Here is a 7,908-nt window from a genome sequence, read left to right as displayed (position 1 = left end):
GCTGTAAGAGCTAGCGATGCCTTTTGGTAAGGGATGTCTTTTGCAGCGCTGCACAGCTGGCTGGTGTTTCTCCAAGGCTTGCTCTCTCTTTCTGCCCTCGGCATGTGCTCTCGGTGCACTCTGGCTGTGGTGTCCATCCAGGTGTCGCATGGCAGAAGCGTGGCAGGGCTTTCTGCCTGTGGTGGGCACCACTGGCAGATGCAGAGGATGGGAGGAGGGTGCTGGTGGTCCTCATCTGGGTGCGTGTCGAAGGGCAAAGCCTCTGGTGGAGGGGGGAACAACAGATCTCAGCTTGGGTCTTGCTGGGCTACGGACACAGCCATGCTGAGAGCCTCAGTCACTGCCAGTGACCAGACGCCCCGAGAGGAGTTTGTTTTCCTTTTCCACTGCGATTGGAAGGTCAGTGGCACCAAGCCGTTTCTCCCCATACAGCACACTTTGTCTGTAACACACCTACAGAGCACTGCCACCTGCCCCCACCTTAGGCAACTTCTAGCAAAGCATCTGAAGCAAGATGTTTTTCTGGTTCCTTCCTTATTCTTGCAACAGGGAGCTGTTAGGGCCACGTCATGCTTTAGCTGGGCTTTACCACCCGCTGGGGCACCTGCATGAGCAGAGCGTGTGGGCAAGGGGCCGCGGGCTGCTGCTGCGGGGGCTCTGGGAGAGGGCTGCTGCGTCCTGCTGACCACCCACCCCAGAGCTCCCCCGCTGGGACCAGCCCCCGCCGGAGACACGTGCCCTGAGGCCCCCACACCTCCGCCTAGGATTTCTGCTCCTTTATCCCTACAGCTGGAAATGCTGAGAGGATTAAAATGCCATGGGAGTCTAAAAGCCCTCAGGAGGGGGTTTGAAATTTGCTCAGCTTGGCTTTTTGCTTCCCCCCTCTCTGCTCCTCCCAGAGATCTTAATAGTCCCAAGACTTTTATTATTTTCCACGTTGCAAAACAGTAATTACTGGAAAGGACGAGGTGGTTTGAGAGCCAGGGTCCAGCAGTGCCTTCGGGGCTGTGCCAGCCCCGGGGTGACCAGGGAGTGGAGCAGTGAGGACTGGAGGAGCCATTCCCCTCGGATTTTATCTTGATGAGAACATCTTGAGGAACAACCAGGAAACAAATTCCTCTGCCGCTTGGGAGGGAGAGGGGGAACTGAAAGGTTAAGCCTGCCGGCTGGGTCCTCAGAGATCCCATGGGCAGGGGAGGTCTTTCACTGATGGCATGGTGGTCACCAGCGCTGGCAGGGATTGAAAGGTCAAGGCTGCTTGTGGGGACCTTGGAGATCCCTGGGCAGGGGAGGTCTCTCACGATGGTATGGTGGTCACCAACAGTGGCAGGGAAGAGATGCCCTCCCTGGTCCAGGGTCCAGTATTTAGTCACTGATGTTGTACTTAGCTACTGATCTCCAAAGGGTGAGATGTTTGCACGGCTCATGACGGCTGAACTGCCAGATCTGTCTTTGAAAATCTCAAGAGCAGAAGGAAAATTAATTTAACTAGAGTTCAAAGGGTGTCCAATAAAGACTAAGCCTTGCTGTTATTCTGAAGCCTGATTTCCATTAATTCTGTTTAATGCTGCTTTAAAATTGCAAAGTGGAAGGGAATGCTGGCCAACAGATTTTTTTGGTGGTTTCAAAACAACCACTATTAATCAGCGAGGAAATGTAATGGCCATAAGAGTGTTTAAACACGAAGGTGGCTTCAACCAGGACATATGTAACAGCATGTAGCTGTGGTGACAGTTTAAAAATTAGCTATTGTGAGGCTCCATAGATGGACAGAGGCTTGGCATTAATGATTACCATGAGTTAACTAACTGGAAAGGAGCTGAACAGCAAGTGGTAGAGTTCAGGTTGACCCACTGGTGAGCTGACCCTTTTCCTGTCTACTTAATGCTGAAATCTTGTTTCTGTCTGGAGCGGCTATCCAACAGCCGAACACAATGCTTGGGCTCAGTGGTGGGTGGCCGTGGCAGCCCAGCCAGGCTGCCTGTGGGCTGCAGAGGTGATAAGAGGTTCAGTCCCTGCTCCTTGGGCCAGATCCAGAAGCAAGAGCTGCTGCAGCAGCCAGCCAGCATTGCTCGTCCCAGGGCTCGTGCTGACAGCGCTGCTCCACAAAGCCTCATCACATGTCTTCTCTTCTTGGTGTCTCCCCTTGCTTTCTCCATTTGTGTCCTGGCTGCTGGCCTCTGCTGCCTGCTCTCACCAGCAGCTCTGTGCCCACAGCTCCTGCAAAGTCACTCTTAGTCCACCCAAACCACCAGCATCCCTCTGCAACACACGCAGGGCAGCTCCCTGAGCAAGGCTGGCTGCATCTGCCAGGAGCTTTCTTGCTTTCTTGATGTCCCCCTGCTCCTTTGGCAGCCAAAGGTGTAAGACACAGCTGGGTGTCCCTTTGGGTGGTGGGGTGGGGTGGCTGTGGCTCACCTCCAGGTGCACCTCGTGCTTCCCACTCTTGCTCCCCACTTACTGTGGGGTCTTCTTGACCAGCTCTGACACTGTTTTGTCTTGACTCTATCCCCTCTCTGGTGACCTGGGCTCTGTGACTGCAGGAGAACATCCCCACTCACACCCCCACTCCCTTGTCCCTGGACGTGTGCACCGGGGCTGATGTGAGCCACAGCCCCCTCCTCTCCTGGAAATAAGCCACCTCCTGCCCTCACCCAGCCACATCCTCTGGGATGGTCCAGCATCTCGTTGTGGGCACATGCCCCCGTGGAAACTGTCTGGCACATCCCACGGAGCTGGACACAACCATTTTGTGGACAGCGGAGTTGTACAACTACCTGGTGCATGTCCTGGCATGGGACCTGGGGGTCCTCTGGGAGAGGAGCCAAGGGCACAGTGGCCAGAGAGGGCAGCTGGCACTCTTGCTCTTTCTTTCCCAGTTACTGGTATTTGCTGGTTTGTTCCCACAGATCTTTGCAAAACACATGGGAAGCGGGGACGAATGTTATCAGGCCCCAGCTGCTCTATTTGCAGCTTGTCTGCAGCAGCAATGATTTTCTGGCTTCTCTTCCAAAAGCCCTTCAGGAATATCACAGCTCCCAAGATTGCACAGAGTTGCTGGTAATCTTGTTAACCTTTGGGTTAATTAAGCAAACTGGAATCCTTCGTTAGGAGGAACAGCACTAATTACATATCTGAGAGGGTAAGTTTTGCGTGGACCGTTGGCTGGCAGAGCAGAAACCACTGCTGACTTCAACGAGGCGGGTGGGGCGTTAGTGCTGGCTTGCTTGAGAGAGGATGTCAAGAAAACCTGTTTCCTCATCGACGCTGGACCAGTTGGCATTTGCTGGAGGGGGGATGCGGACAGGGAGGATGCAGGGCAGCGGCATTGTCCTGCAGAGCTGCTGTACAAGGCACAAAGGGTCAAACTGCTGGTACCTGGCTGTCGAGCTGACATTATTTTCCAACCTAAAAATGCAAACCTGTAATGGCATGGCACGGTAAGCAGCTCCGGACAAGAGGCTACAGTCTGCAGCCAGGCTTAGTGCTCTGAGCTGGGAAGAGCAGCTTAAAACTAACAGAGAGCTCTTTGTTTGCTGTGTGCGGTTTAGAAATTATGCAATACTTCGAAGCAAATATTGGTTCAAACAACACTAGCTCCCACTTTCCAGTGGCCAGTTCAGCTCATTCCAGGTAGAAAACAGCATATTGCAACACAGTCAAAACCTGACACTAAATATTTCTCCTAACGAGTGGGGAAACTGGTTTGTGGCATTTCCTGAAAAATAAACTAGCCACAATGACTCTGGAGTTGGAGCACAGCCTCAAATTTGACCCGTAGGTCCAAACAGGGGCTGAAAGCATGTTTCTGGAAAGACTGTCACAGCTATCCAGGTATCTGTCAGACCTTGGGAGCCGCAGGGAATGCCAAGCTGGTCCCAGTCCACCATCATCCACAGACAGGGTCACAGAGCTGGCACTGCCAGGGTGCAGCTTACAGCTGCTGCCAGCCCCATGCTGAGCCAGGCACCAAGGGATGAGCGATCCCCTCTCCCAGGAGAGACCTGGCATCAGGCAGGAGGCTGGGGTTCCCCCAGGTGCCAGGTAAGCCATCCCTGCAGAAGCCCCCTGATTTGTCCCTGCCCCTCCTGAACTAAGTCACAGAAGGTTTGGGTTGGAAAGAACCTTTAAAGACCATCTAGTCCATGGCCCCTGCCACGGGCAGGGACTCCCCCCACCAGCCCAGGTTGCTCCCAGCCCCGTCCAGCCTGGCCCTGGGCGCTGCCAGGGATGGGGCACCCACAGCTGCTCGGGGCAGCCTGTGCCGGCGCCTTGCCGTCCTCGTTGTAATTAATTAATTTCTTCCTTATATTAATCTAAATCTCCCCTCTTACAGTTTCAAACCATTCCCCTTGTCCTGTCACTACAGACCCTGGTAAAAAGTCTCTCTCCATCTTTCTATAACCCCCCTTTATATATCAAAAGGCCACAGCAAGGTCTCCCTGGAGCCTTCTCTTCTCCAGGCTGAACACCACCACCGCTTCCAGCCTGTCTCCATAGCAGTGGCGTTGAGCCCTCTGATGATCTTTGTGCCCCTCTGAACTGGCTGTAACAAGTCCATGCCTGTCTTTTCCTGGGGACCCCAGAGCTGGATGAAGCACCCCCGGGCAGTCTCACCAGAGGGGAGCAGAGGGGCAGAATCCCCTCCCTCGGCCGCTGGCCACGCTGCTTTGGATGCAGCCCAGGATACAGGTGGCTCTCTGGGCTGCGATTGCACAGTGCAAGTTCATGTCCAGTTTGTCAGCCACCAGCATCCCCAAGTCCTTCTCCGCAGGGCTGCTCTACATCCATTCACCACCCACCATCATCGTCTCCCGAGATGAACACCGCCGCCAGCTGAGGGCCAGCATCAGTCTGGCGTCCACCCCGGGCTATCGATAGAGGAGCAGGGAAGATGGTCTGGGAAAATGGGTTCCCATTAGGCTGCTCTTCTTGCCTTCACCTGCTGCAGCGTGACCTGTGGGCCAGGCCAGGACAAGAACCTGAGCCCAGCTTTTGTGGCTGACCACGCTGACATCCTTGTTGTGGGCAGACTCCAGCCTTCTCCCAGCCGCAAACTAGAAATTCCCATTTCTAGAGGAAAACAAGCCAAGTCTCTGGACAAACCCAAAGTCCTGGTGGGTGTATATTGCCCTCTGCCCTCATCCCATCCCTCCTAGAGGTTCTATTGATTCCTTTTTTTCCTTTTCCTTTCTTTTCCAGTGCTTTTTCTCCTTAACATCTCAAGGTGATCTGGGTCCTCATCACAGTTTCCAGCCTGGTGACCCCTGGGAACAGCATTAGCTCCAAAGGCCTCTGCTGCTGGGTAGAAGCACCTCTACAGAAGTAACTGCTCCGAAGAGGTGAGTGAGATGCCTGCATCGGTACGGTGCCTTGACTGCAGCTTTCCCTCTCCCTGGTTAATGTTTCCCCACACGGACGCACAGCCAGAGCTTGGCTCCAGCCGCCGCTCAGCTGCGTTGGCTGCAGGACACGCTCTGCCGTGATGAGCAGCCAGCACTGCGATAAAGCCGAGCCCGCACAGCCGTGCCAGTTCTAACTTTATCCTAGCCCAATTACAACAAACGTCCTTTCCTTAGGCCACAACCAATGCTCCAGTCCAGCCTCGCCTCAGCCACAAACCACAGCGTACACATATAGGGTTGCAGTAATTAGGGAGATTTAAAAATAAGCAGTATTATTTTAACCTCAATTTTACTTAAGAGTGGGGCTGAGCCCTGTTCTTTCCTTGGGCTTCAGATGTGTTTATGCATCACCAGTGACCCGTGGTTGGTCAGAGGGTGTGCTAATTTGTATTTCTTCATCATTTACGTAATTTTTAGCAGCATCCTCTTCTGAAAACAGAACAGCCATGATCTGTAGTGTTGCAATACAACGAACTTGTGATGTGTAATAATAATTCAGCTAATTTCGTGAAGATGTACACACACAATAGAAGGCTTGATGCTTCTTTCTGGATAAAGGACAAAGTCTGAGAGGCACTGGTTTAGCTCTGTCCTTTCTAGGCAAAGCTGCCCCTGCCTGCATGAGCCAGAGCATTGACCTCTTACCTCGACAGACAACAAAAAATTCCATCGTTGGTAGGAACTGGCCTTCGTGGTTCAATCTCAGCTTAGTCAGCCAGATACATGCATTTGGGCATGGGAGGAGCCCTCTTTTTGCTCAAAAACGTGCACCCAGGCAGTGCGGTATGGATCTAATTAGAACTTGTAGAAGCATGTGCATGTATTTAGTGAGAGAGAGGACCCAATGAGTGAAGAAGCGTGCATTCTCTAACGCAAAATTTGGAAAAGTAGCTGTCTGATAGACATTCAGGGGAAGAATTTGGTTGCACCAATAAGTTTCTCCTTCCTGGACTCCAAAAGGAAGGCATTTTGCAGCTGGAGGCCACCCAGAATAGTCTGGTTTTTTCTATCCAAGGCTTCCCTTGATGGGATGCACTCCTCAGAAAGGAGGCCTGTTGGGTCCTTTGGAGATCGAGGGCTGGACCTTCAAGCCCAGGTGGCTTAGAGGACACATCACCAATCTGCTGTGCTTCTGCCGTTGGGTACCTCCAAGCCAAGCTGTGTGTTGGAAGAGTTTCCTCTCCCCAGCGCTGCTCTGCGGCAGGGTGGAACAGCAGAGCATGGCTGCAGGAGGCAGAGCTACTGAAGGAGCAGCCATGAGATGGACACACACCAGGAGATGAATGGAAATCCATCATGGAGAAAGGTAGAATTTGACAGCATCAAAAGGATGTATAGAAGCTGGTCTGTATGTAGCTGGTGACGTTCCAGATGACTAGTGGCTGGACATCTGGAAATCCAGGAGGTTACTGGTAACGGCTGGAGGACAAGAGGTAAGCAGTAAAACCTATTGCAATCCAAGCCTCTTCCTTCACCCCTGGATTTGCCCTGATGCCATCTGGGAGGACAAAAGGGAAAGAGGTGTGGAGTGAAAACTACCCATCACGTCACAGACATCCCCTTGGCAGATACAGAGAGTGCATTGGGGGTGCAGGTGTGACTTGAGGGAAGAGAAAGGAGCAGTGGGTGGTCCATGGAAAAAAGGCTGGGAACCATGTGCAGAAGGCAAGGTAGCATCGGGCTCTTCCAGCAACTGCTCTTCTGTTGCTTGGACAGATCCTTTATGTTTTCCAAACTTTCTTCTGAGCCTTTCCCCTTCATCTGTCATGTGGCAAAAATACCTTTATCTGCTCTGGATAGCATTGTAGCTACTTCATTTGTGGAGTTAAGATGCCCAGATACTTTCACCATTATTTATGTGCTCATACGTCTTTGGTGTTTCAGTGGCACTGCAATTTCTAGGCTCTCTGAGGTTATCTATTAGAAGCCACATTTTTTAACAAATCAGTAAAAAGCTATGGAAGGAGTGTGTGGGACAGCCTCCTGTGAGCCCTTGTGCCTCTTCTTCCCATGGATGGGGACATTGCTAAGGCTACTCTGAGCAATGTAAGGATTGGGAAGACCCATGGGGAGCTGGGGATGGATTTCAGTGGCATCTACATGTCTCGGTGGAGGAAGACCTTGGAGGGTTACAGTTTGCTGGAGTAAATACGAATGGGAGATCTTTTAAAAGGGAAGGAAGGCTTGTGGTAGGAGCAAGTCAGTCCCCCCGCAGTTGCAGTGTGTTTGGAGATGCTCTGGACACCACAAGTGCTGCTCTTCTGGGAAAGCAGGGGATGAAGGGATGAGGAAGAGGAACAAGCTGTGCTGAAGGAACTGCTAAAAGTGATTTTTTATAACCAGCACGGCCGTGAGTGCCTCTCACTCAGCCTGCAGGGACCTCCAGCAGCCAGTCACAGGTAGGGCAGGTGCCACAGTGGAGGTGGTCACTGTAGAAGGCCAGCAGCCCCCTCCCCTGGGTCACTTTGTAGAGCCATACCCTTCACCTGACACTGGGCTCCCA

General features: G+C 52.6%; 1 long non-coding RNA gene across 1 annotated transcript; it reads left to right on the top strand.

Moving 5' to 3' along the window:
• Positions 1-2,633: 2,633 nt before the first annotated feature.
• Positions 2,634-7,310, top strand: LOC130157969 (uncharacterized). The gene is made up of 3 exons (XR_008825103.1): positions 2,634-3,142; positions 5,203-5,342; positions 6,449-7,310. It is a non-coding gene; the product is annotated as an uncharacterized LOC130157969 (long non-coding RNA).
• The last annotated feature ends 598 nt before the right edge of the window (positions 7,311-7,908 follow it).

This window comes from Falco biarmicus, chromosome 13 (genome assembly GCF_023638135.1).
Source record: "Falco biarmicus isolate bFalBia1 chromosome 13, bFalBia1.pri, whole genome shotgun sequence".
Taxonomy (NCBI): Eukaryota; Metazoa; Chordata; class Aves; order Falconiformes; family Falconidae; genus Falco; species Falco biarmicus.
The sequence above is the reverse complement of the archived record's forward strand: the minus strand, read 5'-3'. Positions and strand labels throughout refer to the sequence as shown.